Here is a 13,191-nt window from a genome sequence, read left to right as displayed (position 1 = left end):
CTGCAAGGACTCGTGGTCTCTATCCCTCCGCCCTGCGAGATCTTCCCGGGAGGGAGGAGGAGGGAGAGTGATGGGATAGCCGAACCACCTGTTCACTCAGAACCTGAGTTTAGGGTAAAATTTGTAGCTCATGCCGATGATGTTACATTACTGTTATCGAATGAAAATGAAATCTCTGTAATACTAGACCTCTTCTGGGAATATGGCAAGATCCCGGCCCCAGAATTAAATGCTGACAAAAGTGTATTTGTTAAAATGGACCCCGGACGCCATCAACTCTCGTGCCTACCCATCTCTGAATGTAAAAGCAAAGGGGCCCCAGAGTCCAAACTGAAGTGGGTAGATACAGTAAACATTTTGGGGACTGAATATGGGATTAAGGAAAAAGTCGGGGGGGGGGGGGATTGGACAGATTGGAAAGAAAAAGTAATGCTTAAAATCACCATGTGGAAAAAATGGAGCCTTGCCATGTACCAGAAAGCAGTTTACATCCGGACTTACCTGATACCCCCGGTGCATAACCTGGCAGTAGTCTATCCTCTCCCGCTTGATCTCCTTTGGAGAGTTGAAAGCCAGATCTTCCGTCTAGTATGGCACACAGTGTCCTTCCCTTTGGCCCGTGTGGTAGCATTTAAGGAGGTTGAGCGGGGAGGCCTAGCCCTACCTGCCCTGCAACCCTATTTTGTAACTGAATTCATGTCCTACAATTTTGGAAACTGGATTTTCGTGAATGTCCATAATATGTCCAACCTCCTGCAAAAAACCTGGGTCTCGCTTTTCGCTCTGCATTGGCGCAAGTCAACATGGGGCATAGCATGGTGGGGGAAAGGATCTTTCAATGGTAATGTCACACAAGTATTAAAAAGAGAACACCCGGACTACTTGAGAGATTTGTTATTCACACTTTAAAAATGGAACGTTGAACCGGATCTATTTAAAGGATCCTCCTCAGTTAAGCAGCTAAGGAAAACAATTTATGGAGAGATTCTAGAAGTGGGTTTCTTAGAACCTGATTTAGAACGTAAACGCTACAAACACCGCACTTCACAGTACTTGTTGCCACCCGATCACCCTATCACTCTCTTTAAAGAGAAAAAAGTCCCTTTCCATTCATGAGAAACAAGGTGGCACTTATACCATCAAGTACTACCACTTAATGCGGCTAAGCCATGGGTCCCAGAGGACCAGCAAGAGTGCCCTAAAATCACCTGCAAACAGAAAGCTAGTGAGCTAGGCAAAACATTCAGGGAAACCCACTCACATTTCTTAAAAGAGTGTGTGGTAGCCAAAAGAGTGTGGAAGGGAGTAAGCAAGCTGTTAGAGTGGCCTGATTTGGAAAAACAGACTTGGGAAGAACTAACCTCGGGTTTGAGCAATAGAACCTCCTTTCGAGGTCCCAGAAAGAAACCTTGAAGGAAACAGGACGGAACGGGTGCCCTCATACTAGGGAATTGGAATGTTCCCCTTCTCATAATCGGGTTAGTAAACCTGTATGTCATTTATGCAATGCTCCTGCATAGGAATAGGGAGGGAAGATGCGACCAAGAGGTTCACGCAGATGAGACAGTAAATCTCTTCTGGAAAAGTTTGTATGGTTATGTGCAAAAAGACAAGAGTATCTCTTCTAAACAGCAATGGGACAAATTGTGGAAATTGACGTTGGACGTAACCCCCCGATTACCTGATGTGCCTTGTAATCCCCCACCCCCGAATTACAGTACTACCTGCATATACTTCATAACCATGTGGGTTTCCAAATCCTTGTGTGTAAATCTTTGTAGATATATCATGTACAAACAACCACTTTGTATATAATTGTGCTTTGGCAACGTACTGTATGCTTTGGTAGTTTGTTGGTTCAATAAAAAAATTTGTCCTATAAAAAAAAATCAAAACAATAAATAAATCTTGTCCTATCTTGGAGATACCAGGGAGGGAATATGGAACCTAGATGCTCTTCCCAGAGTGGCTCCATCCCCTGAGGGGAATATCTTACAGTGCTCACACTTCTAGTGTCCCTTTCATATGCAACCAGGGAGCTAAGGGGACAAGTCATGCTTGCTACTACAAGACCAGCTCTCCTCCCACATTATATAATTATATAATGCAACATGATTATAATGCATTGTGGCAGGTCTGCTGCCCAGAAACAGCTGGCAGCAGCAGCAGTGGTGTGCAGAGGCAGTGAAAAGAGCAAGTGGGCAGCAGAGGGGGGCAATAGGGATGGAGAGCATTTACTCGGTTGCCCATCCACATGCTTTGATGGTGCACCCACCAGTGGGAGTGTCTGCTTTGGCTTACCACATGGCACATGACCCAGGCTGTCAGTGTCCATCCCTGCCTGGTGCCCTTGGCAACTGCCTAGTTCACCTAGTGGACAGGCTGGTCCTGCAATTCAGACCCCATCAGTGTTTATGTGAAGTTGTGGAGGGTCTGCCCAAATGTGCATTGAACCACATTTGGCATTTTGTTGCCCACTCCCCCAGTTTTGAGAGATCCTTCTGGAGCTGCTCACACTCTGTTTTGGAATTCACATTTAATATTACTAGTTAAAGGTGGGGCTGAGGCTGGTTTGGGTTTCTAGAAAAAAAAAAACCTCACTATTTTTGAATTCCTCATAGGGAATAATGAGGATTGCAGCAAATGTATAGCTTCATGTTGGGGGGAAAGGGATGTCCTAGAGTGGAGTGTGGAGGGTGATGGTTCCCAAGGTGGGCAAGGAAGCTATCAGAATTATTTGAAAGGAATTGGGCAAAAGGCTGATTTTTAAGTGATTTTTGAAGTTTACACATCTTTAAGGTTTTTCTCCATAAAGAAGCATGGAGGTGTCAGCAAATATATAGTTTCATGTCGGGGGCAAAGGGGTGGCCTAGAGCAGAGTGTGGTGGGTGGTAGTGCCCAAGGGGGGCAAGGAGGTGTATGTGTCTTTAAAGTTAGCAAATGAGAGTGGATTCATGGTTTGTCATTGAAAATCTTATATGCTACCAAAGAATCTACACTCAGAACACCTCATAAACAACAAAACCCAGTACCCCATGGGTTAGCAATCCATGCGGGTGGTTGGCACCCTCGCTCTGGGCCAAGTGCAGTTATGGGGCTGCTGAAACCTCCATTCTTCCCTATGGAGAAAAACCTTAAAGCCACTTGTGGGGTGCTGGGGTGGCCCAGAGTAAGTGGTGGTGTAGTGCACAGAGGGTGACAACCACCCCCATGGTTTGCTAACCAATGGGGTACTGGGTTTTGTTCTTTCTGTTTCTCCTTTCAAATAATTCTGATAGCTTCCTTGGCCACCTTGGGAACCATCACCCACCACACTCCACTCTAGGACACCCCTCCCTGCTGCCCGACGTGGAGCTATACATTTGCTGCAATCCTCATTATTCCCTATGAGGAATTCAAAAATCATTTAAAATTCACAAATAATTGGAGGAGTGTCTGATTGCCTTGGGGTTTTGTAGGTGGTAGGCACCCCTGGGTGCCAACCACCTACCTCACTTTTGTGCCCCTAGGTGCTCCACAATAGGGGATAATGGGCTGGTTCTGGTCCCATTTTACCCTATGAGAAAAATAATTAAAAATATTTCAAATATCCATAAAAAATCATACTAATGTCCAATTGCTTTGGGGTTGGGGTGGTTGTTGGCACCCATGGGTGCTCCACAATAGGGAATAATGGGCTCATTTGAGTCCCATTATACCCTATGACAAAAAATAAAAATAGAATTCAAAAATTCATAAAAAATTGTACGAGTGTCCGATTGCTTTGGGGTTTGGGTGGCACGTACCCATGGGTTCCAGCTACCATCCCACCCACTTTTGGAGGTTCAAACCAGTTCTAACCGGTTCAAATCAAACCACCCCCAGGTTGGTTCAAATTCAAACCTGCAGCTCGAACCTGATGGCTGGTTTGGTTCGAATTCAAACCATCAAACCACCCAAGTTTGAATTTGAACCAGTTCTAGTTCAAACCAGTTTGCACATCCCTAGAGGTCATCCAACAGGCTGACCAAGGCTGTCTCAACCCCATAGCCTGCCCGAAAGCCAGTTTGAAATGGGTCCAGATAATCCACTTCCTCCAAGACAGCCTAGAGCTGAGATGCCACCACTCTCTCAATCACCTTGCCTAACTATGGGAGGTTGGAGACAGGCCTATAATTGCCTAATTATGAGAGGTCCAATGCAGGCCTCTTCAAGAGTGATCTAATAATTGCCTCCTTAAGACAAAGAGGCATCCTGCCCTCCCTCAGATAAGCATTAATGATCTTAACAAGACCCTCTCCAATAACTTCACTGCTAAATCCCTAAACAGCCTTAAACAGCTTGGGCCCTGGGTTTTTAAGAGAACGTCTTCTTCATTATGAACCCCACCACCCATCATCAGGATCATCAGGAGAGGTCCGTCTGCATTTGCCACCAGCTCGTCTGGTGGCTACTCAGGGACGGGCCTTCTCCGTTGCTGCCCCGAGGCTTTGGAATGCGCTTCCTAGTGAAATAAGAGCCTCCCCATCTCTGACATCTTTTAAAAAGTCTCTAAAGATGCATTTCTTCACCCAGACTTCTAACTGATATTGTTTTGATTGTTTTAATGTTGTTTTTAGAATATTCTTTTAAAATTTTAAATTGTGTTTTAAATTTCTTGCTTTTAAATTTTTTTTATTTTTTTTTTTAATTAATGTTTTACTTTTAATCTTGTTGTAAACTACCCAGAGACATAAGTTTTGGGCAGTGTAAAAATATAATAAATAAATAAATAAATAAATAAATAAATAAATAAATCATATAAGCCTTGGGCAAGGGTCAAGAGGACAGGTGGCAAAGCACAGTGTCCCAAGTATGTTGTCTGCATTCTTGGGTGTCACGAACTGAAATTGATCCCATTTAACCACACAAGAGGAGCTGCTGGACACCTCCATAGCAGACTCTGTAGAGTCTAGTTCAGGTCAAATATGAGATATTTTATCTGTGGAAAAACTCATTAAAAATGTCACAACGGGTAAGTGATGGATAACGGGAATGTACTAGCCTTCTCACAATGCTAGATAACTCTGCTGGACATGAGCTTGCAGAAGCGGGCAGAAAAGAGCTGCTTCTTTGATGCACACATTGCCAAAGCATAGATCTTCAAATGTGCTCTGTGTTGTAATCTGTCTGATTTAAGCTGAGTCTTTCTCCACTCGTGCTCAAGCTGCTTACCTTCCCGCTTCAGCCACCATAGTTCTTCCGTATACCAAGGGGCTAATTTAGAAGCCAGTCAGAGAGGGCGCTTAGGGGCAATCATGTCTACTGCCCTAGTAGGTTCATTATTCCAAGTTCATTATTCCCCCTTCAGAGGAGGGTTGAGGCTGTGAGTCCAACCTTAACCAGATGGTGGTCTGTCCATGACAATGGGGAAATCACAGGAGTCACCACCCACGGAACACCTTCCTAATCAGAGCATAAAACCAAATCGAGAGTGTGACCAGCAATGTGCGTTGGTTCCGAGACCACTTGGGATATGCCCATAGTTGTCATGGCTGCTATGAACTCCTGAGCTGATCATGACAAATTGGCTCAAAAAAATAATAATAATGTCATCCCCCAGAATTACTAGTCTGGGAGACTCCAACACCAATTCCACAATCAAGTCAGCCAGCTCAGTTAGGGACTCTGATGGGCAGCGGAGTGAACAATACACCAAAAGAAGACCAGTCTATCCTTGGTCTCCAGACATAGGTACACACATTCAATATAGGCCTATTCACTGACAGGAACCCTGGTAATGGAGACACTATTCTTATAGATCTCAGCCACTCCTCTTCCCCACCCGTGCCCTCTCACCTGCACAACAACAGAATATCCTGCCAGAAAAAGCTGGACCCAAACTGGACCTCTAGCTTCCCATACCATGTCTTAAAAAGTATTGTATTCAGATTTTCTTCTAAACATTTCCTTCCCTCACCCCGCAAAAAAGTTCCAACCTTTCCTTCAGCATATTCTGGTGTGGAAAGTAGTGCATTCAGCTAATTTAAGTGCAAGGACTCTCAGTGCAAAATATGATATGTGCAGGTCAGTGGGAAGTATCGTGTTCAAGGTCCCCCCCCTTCAAAACAAACAAACAAACAAACACAATCTTTTGTTCAGTCACATTTATTGCAACACAGCAGGAGAAAATCAAAGCAGCTCCAACTTCTTGCCTGCTTTTCGGAATGCGGGGGTGGGGCTCCAAAGGCCTTTAGAGCCAGACTCCAAAATTACCTAGGTGCACTGCTGAATCTATAACACTGCACACGTCTCTCGATTTTAGTATATTGTGCCTGTGCTACCATGGCACATTTTATGTATGTATAGTTAGTGTTACCTTTAAGTGTTACTTTTTATATTTTGTATTGAATATTTCCTATGTGTTTTGTTTCCTATAGCACTTACAGTGTCTGTATTTCATGTTATTCTTTAAGTGCTACCCTGTTCGTTCAATCTGACTCAGTATATGGCAGGTTTCTATGTTCCTAGGAATCCCCTTCAGTAGGAAGGCGTTTTCTATTCAACGGGCCTTTGGTGGCTTAAATTTAAATTTTAATGGGGCATATTATTATAATGTCTTTTCCTACATGTATTCAAAATGTTAATATATAAACAGTAGTGTAAGGAAAAATATAAGGAGCCAAAGTTGGGGTGCCAGTGGACAAATTGATAAACCAGTGAAAGGGCAGATGAGACATTTGGGTGCTGACCCTCCTCTTTAATGGATTAACTTAGAAGTTAACTAGAAGTTTTCACATATCCCTGATGCTTGTATGATGGTTCTGATTGTTTCAGCTTTTTAAAAATATAAATCTTGTTAAGATTGTACTTTTTGGCCTTTCACTCAACATATTAGCATTATTTTCCACAAGCATAAGGCAGGTTTTACAGACATACAATTTCATTTCTCAGCTGCAAATAGCTTTTATTCCTCCTGAAGGAGAAAACAAACATATTATAATAACGCTGCTAGGTCCAAATAATTTTGTTGCAATGTTTCTCAAGGGAACGTGAAGGGGTGCACATCCTCTCCATCTTTTAGCCAATTGTTCTGTTTTGTAAGTAGACCTTTTCCCCAGCTTATGAGAGGTCAGGCTGAATTTCAGTAACCTGACTTAGAAAGAGAGACACAGTATGCTTCATATTAGTCTGGCTATGAGCTAATACAGACTGGAAGTTTCATTGTCCAGATAATTCAGCACAAGTGCTCTTGCTTGGCAACCACCATTTTTTGAGGAATTTATTTATTCATTTAAGACATTTACATGCCATATAGCCACGACTCAAGGTGGATAACATAAAACACATTAAACCAACAGTGGCACAGCAGGGAAATCCTTGACTAACCAGCAGGAGGTTGCCTGTTTGAATCCCCACTGGTATGCTTCCCAGACAATAGGAAACGCCTATATTGGGCAGCAGCGATATAGGAAGATGCTGAAAGGCATCATCTCATACTGAGTGGGAGGAGGCAATGGTAAACCCTTCCTGTATTCTACCAAAGAAAACCACAGGGCTCTGTGGTCACCAGGAGTTGAAATCGACTTGATGGAACACTTTACCTTAGAAACAAAACACAAAATAAAACAAAAAACCTTAGATAAAACAAAAGATCATCTGCAATTTACAGTAAGTAACTTCCCATTTACACATCAATGGAATTTAGACCACAATCCTAAACACATGGGCCTAAGCCTTACTGTACATAATTATCTACATCCAGACTACTGTTGCACTAGCATAATGCTGATGCGCTAGTGCAAAGATGCAGCATAATGATGTTGCAAAACATCCATTCCAGTAGTGATGTGTGAGTCAGTTGTGAGACTGGTTCAGTTTGAATCCAGACTGGATTCGAACTGGCCCGGCCCGGTCCAGGCTCAGCCAAACTGGGTCCAGTATGGTTTGATCACTGAATTGGGCCAAACTGACTCACAGACTGGCTCAGGGGTTATACTTGTAAAGGGGAATCCAGCAAGGATTCCCCTTTACAAGTAAAGGGAATTTCCTAGAATAAATGGGTAGGGCGGGAGGGGGGGAGGGAAAGAAAAGGTAGTTTCAACCTTTACAATTCAGGTGGCAGGGGTAGCGGCAGAGACATCAGAGGTGGCAAGAGCTCCTCCAACTAGCCCCGCTACCGTTGGCCCCCCAAATGACAGCGCAGGCTGACTGCAGCCCAGTTCAGTCGTCGATGCATGTATGGAGGCCATTTTCATGATCTCTATGCATGCATAAAGGCCATTTGTGTCACCATGTGATTTGCGTGGTGATGCAGATGGCCTCTGCACATGTGCAGAGGCCCGAACTGGGTCTCAGCTGGCCAGGGCTGTCATTTGGGCTGTCATTCAGGAGGCCGGGGTGGGTGGGTGGAGGAGCACCTCCATTAAGTCCACTGCTGCTGTAGGCATGGCTGCATGGTGCCATGCAGCCACGCCCCTGGTGCCTGAATTTTTTTTAAGGTAATATCTGACTTTTCTCACACTGCCCCCCCCACTACATTTACTCTAGGGAATGCCCTCTACTTGTAAAGTGGAATCCTTGCCAGATTCCCCTTTACAAGTACCCCCCTCCAAACCAGTTCTTTGAACTGGGGATAGGTCCAGTTCGAACTCGGATTGCCCAAACTGGGCCAGCCTGATATCTAGCCTGGCTCAAAGAGAGCTGACTCACACATCCCTACATTCCAGGCCAGTTCTTACAGAAGCAGATGTTAACACATTGCACAAGAGTTTTCACAATGCCTTATTATATTGTTTTATATTGGCAAAACCGGTCAACCCCTAATAAAAAGATATAAGGAAAATCTGGCAGACATACAGCATAGAGATAGAACAAAACCATGGGCAGTGCACGTTAAAGAAAGAACAACATCAAGGCAGAGAAGTGAATACAAGACATTCACCTCGGCTGTGGAGACAGATGTGAGGAAACAAAAAATCAGAGAACCTGTATATAGAGAACAGTTGCACCCAACTATAAATGTTAAAGAGGAAATGAGGGAAGCAATGAAATTCATTGGTTACTGAGTGTATGAACTCCACCATGTCTTTGTGTTCTTTCCCCTCATTCTTCCTTTTCTCTTTTTCCTTCCCCCTCCCCTGTATGTGATATTGGGTGCTGCCCAGGATTGGTGGATTGCCTTCAGTTCTTTAGCTGAATCATGGCGTGGAGTTGTATTTAAGAACAAAACTCAGCCACCTTTGTATAGCACTGAAGATGATGTCTTACATTGAAACGTCTGCTATTTTGTTACATCTGTGATAGTGATGCGCACGGACCGCGGAGGCGGAAGCGGAGGTACCTTCCTTTCATTTGCCCGCCGCCAACATGCACGCCACGCACATCACAGTGACATGCCTGGTGGGCGTGTGTGTGTCAGCGGCGGCCGCGCACACATAGGTGGCGGCGCATGTGCGGAAGGTACTTCCACTTTTGGCAGACAACAAGGGGGCAGGGGCGGCAGGGAGGAACGCTGCCACCCTGAAATCTTTACCCCAAACTGGAGCGCTGGAGGGGGAAAAGTGGTGGGAGGGATAAGTACAACCCCCCCCCACCCTTAAAGCAAACCCCACCCCACCCCCCCGGTGTTGGAATGCCAGACCGGGCCACTTGCCAACCAGTTCACAGGCCTGTAACATGGCCTGCGAACCTGTTTGTGCACGTCACTAATCCGTGATTTAGTTTTTAAGTTTATTTAAGTTTAACTATTGAATGTTTTTAAACTTTTAACATTTATTGCGCATTAAAGAACGAAGGTCATTGAAAAAGCTTTGCAATGACATATGTGATTTTGCAGTGCCTTATATGTCCCAAAGAAGTCTTCCCCTAAGGTTGTGCAACATCGTGGAGCACTGCTACTTCACACATACTTCTCAAGTGCATGCAACTTCTCTTGTGCTAGCACAACACTAGTCTGGATGTTAGCTGTTGAAACTTACTTCTGAGTAAACCCGTGCATAGAATTGCACTATTAATTGTTCAAGTCAGTCCGTAGATCCAGATTGGACTGCCATTAAGTTCTTTAGGAGCCTCTGATGCCAGTTGTAACTGCTTTCTCACTACCCTTCGATACTGCACCCACACATCTTGCTCTTGGAAACTATATGGCAACCCAGAAAATGTGTAAATGACATTTCTTCCCTCCCTCCCTCTCTTCCTATTGGATTATGTCACTTAGGTTCTGGTTTAGGTATTTGAGTGATGCTTCAGAGTCACGAGAATTACAATTTAAAAGGCTTTTTCATATCTGTTCTTCATTTTCTTAAAGCCAATGTAAACACTAATTTATACTGGCTTTATATTATATTATATTTATATTTATGATCAGAAGTTATTGGTGTTTCTCACAATTTTGAAAAATGTGTGAATTGTCTAACATTTCCCACTTCATTATGCAAATGGTTATTTCTTGGAGAAAATTGGAGGTAGTGCCAGCATTCAAGGTTTTGTTGAAATATATACATTGTCTCACATAAGGATATATATTTATTTGCTATGTTTCGAGACATACACATTGTTTGGGTGGCTGAATCTATCCCGTTTTTTGGCTGACAACAGAAAGATTGTATTGTTAGATTATATAAAATTTAAATGCATCAGCAGTTGGCTGAACCAAATTTTCATATAAATTAATATTGTGATTATATTTTAATAAAGCCATGGTGCTTTTGGAATTATGTAGACATCAATCACTTAGTACAATTATTGACTTCATGCATCATCTGGCCCCGTTCCTTGACAAAGTTGTTGTAAATTTCATAAACACTATATATCAAAGAGCTGTAAAATTCACTGTGAACTCTTCCTAAACTTTCCCAGGCACTATTGTTGGAAGAACCCCCCTGAGTCAATGTCATTGTAATATGCCACTGTGTAATTAAAATGTTGACATATGCAAAGATCTGTAAAGTAGATAAAAGAGTATGTGTTGCACATAGAAGTTTAAAGAGGGAAGCAGATGGCTTTCTACCAGAAGATGTATGGAAAGTGCCAACAACTAACAGGCAGATGGCTTACGTGTGAAGGACAGACAGAAAGAGCTATTAGTTGCTAAAGTAAACTGGACACATTTTGGGAAAGATTCCCTTAAAGGAAGTGCAATTCCTGTTTCAGAATAATCTTTTCAAAAATAGTTCCTCCTTGTGACTGGGTCTCCATCCTCAGGGCAAGTTTCTTGCTTAGAAATGGTTTGTAAACCAGAAGTACAATGCCTGGTGTGTATGGCTGTATAACTGCCAGTAATGTATTTCTACATTACAAAGAACATAAGGGGAAAATAGATTTAGGAAGCACTTGTCTGGAAGAGTGAGTATGAATGACACTTTTAGTTCTTCCCCCCAAAAACCTTGATATAATAACTACTGCAGCATCATGAGCCTTTAATGGATCTACAGATATGCTCCTGTGTGCAATTCATAGCTAAGCTATATGAAATTAATCTCACTTGTCATAATGGATGTGAGACAGTATTCTGTAGAAGATGTCTTGGAGATGCTATTAAGCCTTTCTCCTCCATGCTGATCTCTTGATATCACTTCCTGAGCTCATGCTTGGGGTTTTATTGTCTTTTTCCCTTCCCAAGGCATCTGAGAACCATGCTGATTAGAGCAGCCCATTAGAGTCACTTCCAGATAATGTATGTAGCTTCATGCTGCAACATGCTATAGTTAGGCTTTGAAGTGTTCCTGCTCCAACACTGTTTGAATGAGTCATGAGTTTTCATAACTCCAGCACCACATGCGCACACTCATCTGTGTAAAATACTATGTGCTTCATCACAGTGAATTGGAAAAAAATCTACTTGTACTGCAGCTGAAGGTGGTCCTGGATAGACCTTGGTGACTCAGGTATCATTTCCTTTAAGGTAATTCCTATTTTCCATCTGTGCTTTTCCTTGCCTAAGGCCCTGTCTGGGCTACACATTGCTTCCCTTCCCTTCCTTAGGAACCAGCAGCATTGAGATCTGCAAACTGTTAACAGTTTCATAGAGTTCAAATGTTGGAGGGACACAGAGATAATGTCAGTTTAAAAGGATTGACTCAGGTTCCTTCTTTGCTACCCACCAAACTTTCTAGGAGTTTCTCAGAGCTCTCAAACTACCTTGAGAACTTTGGTTGAAGAGTGGTATATACATATTCATAGCAGGGGCGTACTTAGAGTTGGGCAGGCATGGCATGTGCCCTGGGAGCCACTTGAAGGGGGGCAGCATTTTGTAAAAACTTTTTTTTAAAGGCTGCTGAAAACAAAATGGCCACCGCACATGCTCAGATGGCCTCTGTGAGGCCCTAGGCCATGCCAGGCCTTGCAGAGGTCATTTGAGCACGCACAGTGGCCATTTTGTTTTCAGTGGCCATCTTTTAAAATTAAAAGATTATTTTTAAAAATGGCCACCACACATGCTCAAATGGTCCCTGCGAGGCCCTAGAGGCCAGCGGGGGAGGGGGGACCTTTGAAGACCCCCCACAGCCTTTAGGAAGCCCCCTGAAGTGGCTACAGGTAAAAATTAATATTATATAAGACACTGTACACATATTCAGATTGGCACTATGTACAGAGAATCAGGGCTTGTGAATACTGAACTGAAGCTTATGAGCTAGGATTGTATTCATTTGCTCGTACTTTGCTTCTTGTGATAAGTGAGTAAAATGTGATGTCTTAATAATATGGCTATTAATGGTGAGTTTGTCTTTGAATCTGTGTGAAATCCTTAGTATTAAGGCACACTGGGAGTTTCTTGCTCTCTTTCTCTCATTTTAACTGTCTTTCTGAAATACTAGAATATATTCCAAGCAGTGACACAGTTTACTCTGCATATCCTTTAAATATTTTCAGAGTATCTGGGAAAAGTCAAATTCTCCATTGATTTTTAAAACTTATGTAATAGTGATGCTACAATGCATAGAGGAGAATTAGACAGGCACTTCTGTTTAGTTTTTCAAGTAAACCTCCACATAGTATTTGGGTATTTCATGAGCCGCAGCTTACTGAAATTTGTAGTTTCCCAGCATTTTTTGGTCTGGCTACGTCCACTGTTAAATAGTTCTTGAAATATTAAAAGATTAACGAGCTTGACTTGTATTTTTCAGCTGATATTATGGTGAAGTTATCTGAAAGATGAGTGTCAGATGTTTGGACAGGGGGCGCAATTTCAGTGTTTGCCCTCGGCGCTATTTTCCCTAGATTCGCCTCTGA

The sequence above is a fragment of the Hemicordylus capensis genome, chromosome 2 (assembly GCF_027244095.1).
Source record: "Hemicordylus capensis ecotype Gifberg chromosome 2, rHemCap1.1.pri, whole genome shotgun sequence".
In the NCBI taxonomy this organism is placed as follows: Eukaryota; Metazoa; Chordata; class Lepidosauria; order Squamata; family Cordylidae; genus Hemicordylus; species Hemicordylus capensis.
Note: the sequence above shows the minus strand (reverse complement) of the source record.